The sequence below is a fragment of the Arachis stenosperma genome, chromosome 8 (assembly GCF_014773155.1).
Source record: "Arachis stenosperma cultivar V10309 chromosome 8, arast.V10309.gnm1.PFL2, whole genome shotgun sequence".
NCBI lineage: Eukaryota > Viridiplantae > Streptophyta > Magnoliopsida > Fabales > Fabaceae > Arachis > Arachis stenosperma.
In genome coordinates, this window is record NC_080384.1 from 10,937,346 (window position 1) to 10,950,457 (window position 13,112).

The following is a 13,112-nucleotide window of genomic DNA, read 5'->3' on the forward strand; positions in this document are numbered from 1 at the left end:
TAACCTTGGAGCTCCTCTTTCGATTTCTGAAGCTTTCATTACATAGAATCCTGTGCAACTCCAAGGAGATTTTGATGGCCTGATTAGTCCTTTATCTAAGTATTCCTGGGTTTCTTTTTTACAATATGTCAATAACTCTTTGTTCATTTGTATTGGTTTGGCTTTAGTTGGGATATCTTTTTTATTAAAGTCATCTTCATAGGGTAAAGATATTTCATGTAACTTTCTATGATGAAAAATTTTTGGATTTAGACTACATAAATTCTTTTTTGTTCTGTCTTCTATTCCTTTTATTAGAGTCTAAATTTTTTGACTTTCTAATTGTTGTTCTATCTTTTTATATGCAATTTCTTGGTTCAGAAAACTAACTTGTTTCTTTTTCCTTTCTATTATATTGATTTGGGAAGTAGCCATTTCTTGTAATAAATTTAGTTCTTTTCTTTTTGGTTTTTGTATAAATTCGAATAGAATAGGTTGGTTTGGTATACAATAGGTGGTTACACCATCTGCATCTACTGCAAAAGGGTATAATAGTAGAGTGAATGGGTTTCTTAATATAACATATTGAGATATTCTTTTTGCTAAGAAGAAGGTACTTGAAAAGCATACACTTTCTTTACAGATTTTTGCTTTAGAAGTCTTATAGTTTATAGTCATTTTGTCATTTTCTTCTTTGATAATAGTTTTAGTTGTTTTTTTCATAGTACTTGGTAGGTATTAATCCTTCTTGGATACAATTTACATCTGCTCCTGAATCTATCATAGCTATAAATTCAAATTTCTCTGTTTCGATTATTATGACTATAGGGGTATACCATTTTTGGTTAATTAATAATGATAATTCATTAATATAATTAATTGGATTTATAATTTCTTCTTCTTCTTCTATAGATTCAAATTTTTCTTTTCCTCTTTGTAATCTTACTATGTTTTCGCCTTCTAATTTTAGTATTCTATAATCAAGAGATATATTTTGTTGTTTTAATTCAGAAATTTTGAATTTTAATATTTTTATCTCTTCTTGTAAATGTTTTAAAGAAGTTTTTTCTTTAAGTGTTTTAAACCTATTATATATTTCTTTAATTTCTGCTGGCCTTATTTCTTCTTTAGATTTTTCTTCTTTTCTAATTAGATCATTTAATTGAAATAAGAATTCATCTTTTAAGAGAGAATCTCCTAATTTATCTATTATAGAAATTAGAGTGTTTGTTTGTTCCCTCGTTAAAATATTGACTGACTTTTGAGTTCTCATAATTACATTCAAGAATTTTACACAACTATCACAGTTACATATTCCTGGGCCTAGACACGAATCTTCATCTATTTCAGAAGATTCAGAAAAAGACGGTATATCTAATTGCTGAATAAAATTATTTGAATCATCAGAAGAATATTCTTTTTCCGTTTTACTCTCTAATTCACTGTCAATTAATATAGCCGTTAAAGCTTTTCTTACTTCTTCATTACTGATTTTGTTTATTTTTTCTTCTGTTTTGCAGTTATTGGCATAATGACCTAGTTTTTTACACTTCCAGCAAACTATTTGTTTCTTATTACTTTTCTTTTAATTATTCCACTTTTGTTTTTTCCTATAATATTCTTTTGGCTTATTTCTTGTTGTATAAGATTCTTTTAATTGATACCTATACCTATTCCCAAAAGTTTTTGTATTTCTTTTCTTAATGACTTTATTTTGATTGCTAGGTGCTTTTTCAGTTGTAATGCCATATTGTTGACAAAAGTTTCCTAATTCTCGTTTATTACTCATATTCTCTCTTCGCATTTTCTCTTGTAATCTAGTGTCAGTGCATATTTCTACTCCGATTTATACTACTATATTATGTATTTGGCCAAAAATTAGGCCCTCATATGGTATTTGAACACCAAATAAAGATTGTAGTTTTTATAAAACCTTTTCTGAAAAGAGTTTGGGTAGGGCAGCTATGAACCTTTCTTTCTAAAAAGGGGCTACTGCATCATCTCTCATCATAACTTTAGAAATAAAAACATCTTTATACCATTGGTAGTCAGACATAGTAGGGTATCGTAAGTTCATTAGTTGGGTTCCTATTATATCTTTAAAAATATTTGGGTTTCCTAGGAAGTTTTTTATAATTGTAAAAATTAAGGTTGTTGTGGCATCTTGTGATTGATCTTCTGGTTTTATACTACTTAGGATTAATTCTCTTTCTGGTATAGTTAAAAAGTTATCCCACCATCCTTTTAATTGTCCCGTAAACTCTTGTGTGATCATGAATGCTGCTTCTCTATCAGTAGCTCGTTTTGCCTTATAAGCAGTTGCTGCCATGGTCATACTACACATTAGGTCTAAAATGGCTTGTTCACTTAATCCATCTAAATTCCATTCTACTAATTTAGACCCGGTAAAACTATTCTGTACTAACTGTGTTCTTTCTTCGAGGCTTACATCAGCTGGAGTTGGTCTTGGATAATAATTTCTTAGTTTTGGATAATACTGATTCTTGTGTGTCATTTTGTTGATTTCTATTGTGTTAACAGCTATTTTTTCTAAACTTATGGATTTAAGTTTTTCCTTTAACTCATCAATGTCTGCTTCCACATCTGTTCTAAGTTTGATTATATCTGGACTTTGAAACTTATATATAGGTTTTTCAATGGGTTTAAGTTGTTTATGTTTATGTTCAATTCTTTCTAACTGATTTTTCATAATATCTAGAACTGTGTTGGTGTAGTTAAGTTGTTGATGTACCTTTTTAATGTCTCTTTTGTCTACACTTCCTTCTATTCCACTATCTTTATAGAGGGTGGCTTCTAGTTCTAAATTGTGAACTATCTGTAATTTTATAGTTTCTTTTGGTGGATATTGGGATTCTACGGTTTGCTCTGTACTTATTTTTTAAGTAGTGGTTGTCTTAGTTAAAAGGCAAATTCTTTTTTGAAATCATGAAAATAGGTTTTTAACCAGTAGAAGAAATATAAATTGATTTTATTTTTTATTAAATAATCATAAAATTCTCTTCTTATTTTGATAGTTTCTTTTTCGGAATATCTAGTAAAATACCAGTTTCTTAATCCTGTATTATATTCTGCATAAAAATCTTTACTAATTCAATTTTTATCAATCTCAAAAGGTTCTTCTTTCATTATAACTCCTAGGATTTGAGAGGTAGTTGGCGAATAATTATTCTCTATTCCATATAAAGGAGTTGCTATATGTGGTCTATTGTTATTTATTCCTATAACTCCATCGTTTATGAAGGAATTATCTACAGAATGTCTTGGTGAAATTTCTTTTTTATTTTGATAATTTGGTATTCTAATGAATGAGACCTATTCATTCTTAGTCTAATATGTGGACCTTCTCTAATAATATCCCTAATTTCTGTTTTTTTTTTCCTCTTCTACTATATCTTCTAAAATCCATTCTTCAGGGATATTCCCCATTAGTTCTTCATGTTGAAGTTTTTTAGGTGTTTGAACAAAAGACCTTCGTAAATTAGCATGAATAATAATAGTTTCATCTTTTGATGATTCTCTTTTAGCCCTAAAGTTATAATTTACCCTAGTAATTTTATAATATATCCTATAAATTATTTCAAAAGGGTCATATTTTTCATTAATGATGTCTTTAAGTGTTTTAATATATAACTTAAGAGCTTCAGAGGTGTATTCATTTTTAAGACTCATGAAAAAATTTGGATAACAATTGAAAAATACTAGACCATCATGACAATTACTTTCTAATATAGCTATCAGTGAGTCTTTAAATTTTTTAAACCTTGTGTCTCGTAATACCATTAGGATTGGTATGTTAATCCCTAGTCTAAAGTTAGGTTTGGCTGCTACTTGGATAAGTCCTATACGAATAAAATTATAACCTTTTTATTCATGCTCTTTTAGTTTTTGTTCCTCTAGTATGTTTATAATGTGATTATTACTAGTTCCTGGATAACTGTATTCTAGCATGTGTATTTCATTATCTTTTTGTTTTTAAAAAGCTTGTCTTTTATAAACTTCGTTTTTACTTATAAGAGGTACATACCAGTTATGAAACTTTTCTTCTAATTTTATTACTTGTAATTCTGAAGATGAACTTGAAACTTCAGTATCATTATTCCTTATTATTATTGAATTATTCTTTCCTTTGTTCAATTCAGCTAAAGATTTTAGAATTTCAGTCATTGTCTGTTTAAAGACTTGTGTTACGGGACCACCCTAGCTTACCAATGGTTTTATTGCCTTTAAAGAGGACTTATCACCAAGTATATTCACTGGGCTAACCAACGTATAAACGGCTCTCACCGCTACACTTATCTTTAATAAATTAGGGAATGGAGTTCTATAAAATCTTTAGTTATTTAACAAAGTTCAGAATAATAATAATAAATGTATAAGGATACGAGTATACAATAACAAAATTTAGAGATTGTAATAAAGTCTAGTATAATAACATAAAAATTCAATCATCGGTAATTGATTATAAAGGATCTCCTCGTCTCTGATAATATAGTTCGTTTCATATGCATATCAGTAAAGACAAAGTTTAGTAGATCTTCTCATGATATTATGTTTATATGGTGGTCTCATGAGAAGATACAGAACCAGGCTTTCACCTGGCTCTGATACCAACTATTATGAGTATCATTAAAATATTAAAATTAATGATAAAGAGAGTACTAAAAAGTACTATCAATATAATAATAAAATTTAATATATTAATAATGAACTAAATATTAATACTCACTTATATATATATATATCACAGGGGTATTTAAGTAATTTTATATATATGGGGATTAAACGGGTCCTCACGGGGCGGAGACCTCTATCCCTATCTCCACCCGGTATAATAAACGGGTCTTCGCTCTCCCGTTATTACGGGTATAAAATTGACTTCATATCTGCTCCCCAACCGATAAATTTTCGCGGATACTTATTTTCGTTAGTGTTTTTTGCCATCCTTAGGAGTTAAAAGTGAATTAGGTTTACCATAGAAAATTGGACATGTATTCTTTTTTTGTTGAAATGGATTTTGAAGTCTAGCCTAATAGAAATTGGCAGGAAGAACTCCTCTTAATTACCTAATGGGATTGTAAATTTATTCATGAAAAAATAAAATTAATAATTTTATATTTATAAAAAATAAAAATTGTTATTTTTATCTATACAAATTTAAAATATTAACAAATCTAATATGTATAAAAATAATATTTGGGTACTTTTATAAAAATTATTTTTTGTGGGTAAAAATTAATTTTGATCATTCATAGTTAAATTTGTTAATATTTTTAAATTTCATAGTTAAAAATACTAGTTTACTTAATTATTAAGGTATTGTCTATCACACTTCAATAATAATACACTATAAAAAAAATACTTAATACTGTTAGATTTAGTGTCGGATGTTAGGATTCTGATTTCGATTTTAGGATTCATTATTTTATTTTAATTCTTAAATTTCTAATTTCTGATGAATTTATTTTTTTATAATTTTTGTTCTTAATTTTTTTTATAATATTTAGTTTGTTCTTGATTTTTAGTTGAGATATTTGTTATGTTTTCGTTTTGCAAATTTGAGTTCAGATAATAGTATAAGAAAGAATACCCAAATAACAATTTTATTGCAGTTGTAAGTGTTTATTTATATAAAATATTGTTTATTAGTACGTACTTGTTTTAATAATTTTTGAATTAGTTTTTAAATTATTTTTAATTTATTTAAATTTTAAATTCTTTTATCGTTTACAGATTCAAAATAATTAGGTTAGTCTGATAGTGGCAAGTAAATATCAATTATTTATTTTTAACTTGTTTTATCAATTATTTATTTTTAACTTGTTTTATAATCTCACGGCTCAATCTGTAATAACTGTGTTGAATGGTTTTGTTGGGATGGTAAGTTTTCTTCCCTTTTCTTGTGAAGAAAGTTTGGATCCACTTTGGCTTGTTTCCTGTTTTATTTTGCACATAGATAAATATTGAATAATCACACTAATTCATAATTCACATTTAAGGGCACTTTATTTTAGTCACCAAAAAAAAAAGGGGGCACTTTATTTTTCCTCTTTTGGTGGTGAGAGAGGTGTAATAAGGACATGTGTTGCAGTTGTCGGCAATTCCGAGTGGCACGCAGTTACATCTTTAGCAACAAGTATTGAACTGTATGGTTACTACTCTTAGAGCCAAATCAAGTGAGAAATATTCGAAAATTGTTTGTTAATATTTGTATTCGATTTTTTATTGTGGTATTATTTTTTTATTTTATTAATAAAATACATGTTAGTTATTTAAAATTGTCTTTATTATTATAAATATATTTAATCTATATTCCATATATGTATAACTCTTATAATTGTATATAGAATTATAGATAGTTATCATTTTTGCTAATTATATTTGAAGTATGTATGACTTATACAAATATAAGTGAGTATATGTATAGAATAAAATTAAATTAAAAAATTTTAAAAATTAAATTGAAGGTTTGGTGCATTTCGGATTTGGTTTTCTTACTTAATTTAAATTTTGTTAGTTTAAAATTATTAAATTTAAATATTTAAAATTATATATTAAATTTTTAAACAATTTTTAAAAAAAAATAAAATTTAAATTTATTATCAGATTTATTGAAAGAAAAATACGACGATAAACTCCAGAATTTCGTCAATTAAAAGTTTATATCCGCCGATAAATAATTACCAATAAAATTTTATATTATCAGATTTATTTCGCTACTAAATCTGACAATAAACAAATTATCGACAAATTTTTTTGATAAATCTATCGCTAAATTCGACAGTATTCGATAACTTTTTTTGTAGTGATATTATTTAAATCTCATATTAACACAAACGATAATAAATAAAATTCTAATTTTAAATTTCTATTTAAATAGAATCAAATCTCCATAAAATAAAATCCCTTTTCTCGTATTCATTTATGTTTATTTGTGAGAACAGATCTTAATTTTTGTAGAAATATGATGGATTTCTATTTTTTCATACTAAATAATTTCGTTGATATCTCATTTTATTGGATATTTTGTCAATCACTATTATCAGAAAAATAGACGGCTTAAAACAAAGATATAGAACTTCAAAAAATAAACTATTATTTGTATTTACAAACATTTAAAATACTTATAAATTTATTTAAAAAAAATAAGATGTTGTATTCATAAAAAAAATAATTTTTAATTGAAAAATTACTTAAATATTAAATAAATCTAAAATTTTTAAAATATCCTATTGCTAACGAGAAATCCGCTAAAAAAATTATCAATATAGACTAAATTTTGATATTGTCACGACTTTCATTATTTTAGTTTCTTAGATTCAAAATTTATTATATTGGTCATCGAGATTTAATTCTAGACATCACATTAGTCCCTAAACACTTTCTAATATTGATTCAACGAATGAACTGCTAAGCTAGCTTTGATCGACTTGCCATGCTAGACACATAACTAAATAGTTTCTTTTCGTTTTAGCTCTTAAACAAGGCAAAAGAATGTGGTTTTGGAGAATAAAGAGAGATATAATAATTTGCACATCATATATAATAAACTCTTTTTTTTCTCGTTTTTGTCTTATTTAAATGCCAAAACAAAACGATGCTGTTTAGCCATATGTCCAACGTGGCAAGTCAGAGCCAATTCAGGACTAAGTTCGCTAATTCAGTATTAGAAAGAATTCAAAGACTAATATGGTGTCTAGAACTAAATCTCGAGAATTAGTATAGATAATTATTAATTTGAGGGACTAAAATGGTAAAAATTGTGAATCTCAGGGATCATTTTAGAGATTTAGTTTACTAATATATATGTATAAACAAAATATATTTAAAATTAGGTGAAAATTTAAGTATAGTCAACTTTACGTAAAGTTGATAATCAAGATTTGTTAGATACAAATTTAATCAAATCAATTAAATTATTTAACCGCTTTTTATTATCAATTTTATGTGAAATTGACTGCACCTGAAATTTCACTTTAAAATAATTTTACTTTTTAGATGAATAATAAAGCATAAATTTTCACCACATGTCTAAATATATCATTTTTATATTAATTTTATTTATTTAAAAAAATCCCTAATAATTTAGGGTAGATATCTATAAATCAGTAAATGGACCACGTGTGAAACTGATGCTAAATGTTAATGACTTATTAGTGCATCGATATTAAAGAAAAATAATGACTTAGTACATAAAGTCTTAGTCAATGCCAACTGTTGAATCAGATATATCAGTTATGTAGCTAGTAATAGTATATACTCAAATAAGAGCATTATTTATCAATTTTTTTTTTTTTTTTATTCACTGCGAGAACCAACAACGAAAAAATTAAACAATCTGCATATATAGTTGTTAGAAGTGACACTACTAGTGCTTAATTTAATACTTACTAAATGAAGTGAGATTGAAACCCAACTACTCAAGCAAAACACTTTATGCCGTTTATGGTGAAACCTACCTCAAACCTTTACTATTCACAATAAGTCAATAATGAGATTTTTTTACTACTATAAAATAAAAAAAAAGTTTTATTTTTCGAAAAAAATTATTTTAACTTTAATTTTTTAGGATACAATTTTTTTTGATATTTTAAACAAATTTGTCATACCCTAGTGAATCTCGTTATTTCGTTAAGGTTTGCCAGAAGTGCGAGAAAACTTAATAAAGTAACGAAGTTTATCGGGATACAACAAATTTGTTTGAAATACCAAAAAAAAAAAATTATATCAAGAAATTAAAGTTAGAATAATTTTTTTCAAAAAATAAAACTTTTTTTTATTTTATAGTAAAAAACAATCCGTCAATAATGTGTATCGTTTCACGGAGGAGTGAATAATAAATCACTAATTTTATACCATATATTCAAGGAGATAAAAATAAAAAATATACATAAAAAATTAATTATTAAATTAATTATTATATACTTATATATAAAATATATTTTTAATATATATTTTATATTTTAACATATATTTTATATAATTATTTATTTTATGGCTAATTTTTAATTACACGTAGTATATATAATTGATAAATAAAAGTATATCATAATGTAAATAAAATAATTATGTTAAGTATACACTAATATTTGTTATTAATATAGAATACTTATTAAAATACAAAATACATATTAGATATAAATTAAACTACCTATATATTTATATAAAAATATATAATAATTGATAATATTAGTGACTAATTTTAATGTATAAATAATATTTTTAAAAATCAAATCATATCCACCGATTTTATTTAAAACATATACACACGCTCATTTATGAATTTCTTTTTTTTAGTGTGCCTAAGAGCTTTTTTTCTAAATCAATTTGTGTCCATGTAAGAATTTTTCTAAAAAAATTAGGTTTGATGAGTAATACGTACTATTTTCATAGGAAAACAATGCTGGTCTTGACACTTACTAAACTCGATTAACAGAAAACCACACACGTATTACCGTTAAACCTAAACAAAGGAGACTATAGTAGTCTTATGAAATACTTGTTAATTACGTGCCTAAATAGCCAAATAGGAGTATAGGACACATCTTCTTTTCATATTAAAAAAAAAAATAAACCACACAATATATCCGAATTATTTTATCGATAACAAAAATGTCTTCAAAATTTGTTACAAAAAAAATTTAAAATTATTTAAAAATATAAAAAATATATAATCATAAACTAATATGTATTACATTAACAAAAAAATAATGTGACAAATAAAACTTACTATATAACAAGTGAAACTCTAATTTTTTAACTATCACATTTTTATAACCTATTTTTAAATTGCACATTTACGAAAATGAGTTTTAAAATTTTTATTAATGTTCTTATTAAGTATAAACTAAATCAGCTAATAAAATTAACTATTAATATAAAATACATATTAAATTATATATATATAATAATTAATTTTAATATATAAATAATATTTTTGACGAAAAATTAGTCGTTGCATGATTATAAGCCCTTGCTGCTGCTTCTGCTGTCTCAAATGTCCCACGCAATTCCCAGCCACACCCTTCTCTTCCTGAATAAAACACACACAATCATCAAAATTAATTTATCAAATATACTCTTCTCATTTTAGGTATTTTTTATTCCATAATTCATTCTCGTCATATTCACAAAATATCTACAAGATTAATAGTTGAGATAATTAGTAGATATTTTTGTCTTGAGACAAAATTAGGTCAAATTTTTTTTTGACTTTGACCGAAAAACTAAGAACAAATTAAAGAGTTCAGTAACATAATTTTGAGTCACGTTATCTCTGTATTTCTGCATTCTTTTCGTCACCAAAACAAATAAAAAATATCGTAGGAACTATCACATGATTATAGCCATAGGGTTAGCAATGGATAATAATAGAGTAAAATTTATACTTCACCCTAATCTTATTTACAAATTTAAAAAATCTCTTTAAAATACAATCTTATCTTATTCATAAATTAAAAATTTTTAATCTTAATTTTATTTACATTCTAAAATTCCACACTTGACTATGTTTAACTTAATCCACAATAAATTAATTGTTTCAATCAAACATATAATATTTAATTATTTTATAATTTTTAAATATACGAATAAAATAAAAAATATATAATTAAACTCATATTAAAATTAAAAACAATAAAATTATAATAAAATCCTTGTTAAAATTATAAAAATAAAAAGATGTGAATTTAATTTTTATCAAATTCATTATATATATATAATAATTTTTAATTATATATTATAATATATCAAAAATGCAAGTTGATCAGATTAAATTTAAATTCGCACTCGTCTCTACTCATAACTCAATCTAATCTGTCCTAAATTAAGTTGTCAATTCTATTCCAATGAATTGAATCAGATTGAATACATGTAAATAAAGTTAGTATTACTAGCCCCACACATGAAAAAGTGATAAAGACAAAGTGAGAACGAAGATTGTGAAATGCATGATGATAATGATTGAAGAGAAAAAGATAAATTACTAGAGAGGGTGTCTAGGGTGGCGAATCTCTGACGCCCAGCAGGAGCCCCACTAGCGCTATACCAATGTTTCAATTCCCTTTGGTAAAATAACTGAGTGAGAAACAAAATTAAATATTATTAATATTTAACAAGAAGAGAGACAGAAGAGAGAAATGGGGGTTGCTGTAGCTAAACTATATATAAAGAAAGAAAGTACTCATTGAAAAAAGTGGGAGATGAAGGAAGGAAGGATCATAGGGGGAATTAAATGCAATGCAAAGCAATGAAAATTTTTACTGTGCGGTTGTCGGGGGATTGGTCGGAATAGTTGGTTCCGAAACAGTCCCACATGCAATTAAGGTTTCACCTGCCTGCCCACTACTTTTAAGTGCGTGTTTGGACTGTGGTTGGTCAAACTGGAGTTTGAATAAAAATAATTTTATAAAATTGATTTTGGATAGAAATAAGTTTGTATCAACATGATTTATGTTTAGCAACTTTTTACCAAAATTAATTTTGATAAAATAAATTTTATTTGGATAATATTAGTTAAAATCACTTTTAGATAGATAATTACTTAAAAGGACATGACATTAAATTATAATATTATTTTTTTATACATGTTTATTTTTTTATATTTTTTTCTTATATATTTTTTATATAGTATATTTTTAATACTCTTAGTACTCTTTTTTAGTACATTATAATTTTTAACTATGATTATTATTATCTAATGGGATCAATAAATTCTATTATAAAAAGATAATAATAAATATAATACAAAAATTATAACTATAAAAATATATAATGTCAAATCAAAAATTAATAAAAAAGAATTCATATAGAGAGGAATAATAAGAATTCTATAAATAATGCAATAATATGTATAAAGGATAAAGTTGGTAAAAGAAAAATAAATATTGAAGGTATTAGCTAAAAGCACGTTAGTGCAACGGAGAAGTTAGAAATTATTGCTTCTTGTAAACGTGGGTTTAGGAACAAAAGCACTTCTGCGTTCTTTTATTGCTGTTATAATAATGATAAAGAAGTGAGACAATGGCTTATTCCCAAAAACTTAAACTGATTTTTTGATTCACCAAAGATCGAACATTTGACCTTTCGAATTTAGAGTTCTAATACCATGTTATGATACCACTCATCCCAAAAGTTTAAGCTGATAGGAAAAGAAAACACTAATGGTTATATCTCTAATACTCCCTAAACCTCCATTGTACACATTATATAAATATTTCATTGGCTCTTCATACTTTTCCGTTTTGAATTGAGTTTGTTTGTGTGTTGTCATCATTAAATAATTTTGGTACATCTTGAATTTAAATAATGTGTATTTGATTTGTGTATTTTGAATCGAGTTTGTTTGTGTATCGTCTAAGTTTAATTTCAATGCATTCTGGTCTAAGCTTGTTTTAAACTGAGTTTGTTTATGTGTCGTCGTCATGAAGGAATTTCAGTACATTCTAGATTTAAATAAGGTGCACATAATTCAAAATTCTTCTTCCTCCTCCTTCTCATCTTTTGCTTCATCTTTTTTTTCTTTTTCATATTTTTTTCTTCATCTTCTCATTTTTATTTTTTTTTTCATAATTATTCTTATTTTACTTTTTTGAGATGAATAAAACCAAGAAGAAGAGAAGAAAAAAAAGAAGAATAATAAATTTCAGCCCATTTCTGCTAAAAGTTTAATTCAATAAGTGTGAACCTAAATTTATTCAATTAAATAAAATTACAATATAGTACAAACATATTCATTTAAGTCTAATATGAAAAGTAATGCTACCAAAAAAAGAAGAGCAATAGAAAAAAAGAAAGAAGGAAGAATAAAAAGAACAAAAAAATACAGCATTAAATAAGATATTTTTATGCTTTGTAGTAAAATTTCAGTATTAAAACTATGACATCATTTATGTGTTATTGTTAAGAAATTTTGGTATTACTTTTTTGATAAATTCTACACAATTCAAAATTCTTCTTTCTTTTCTGCCTCATTTTCTGCTTCATTTTTTTACTTCTTTTTCATATTTTCTTTCTTTATTGTTTCTTTTTATTTCATTTTCTTATAATTCTTCTTATTTTATTCTTTCGAGAGAAATAAAATAAAAAAAAACAAACAAAGAATAAGTGACTGTAAT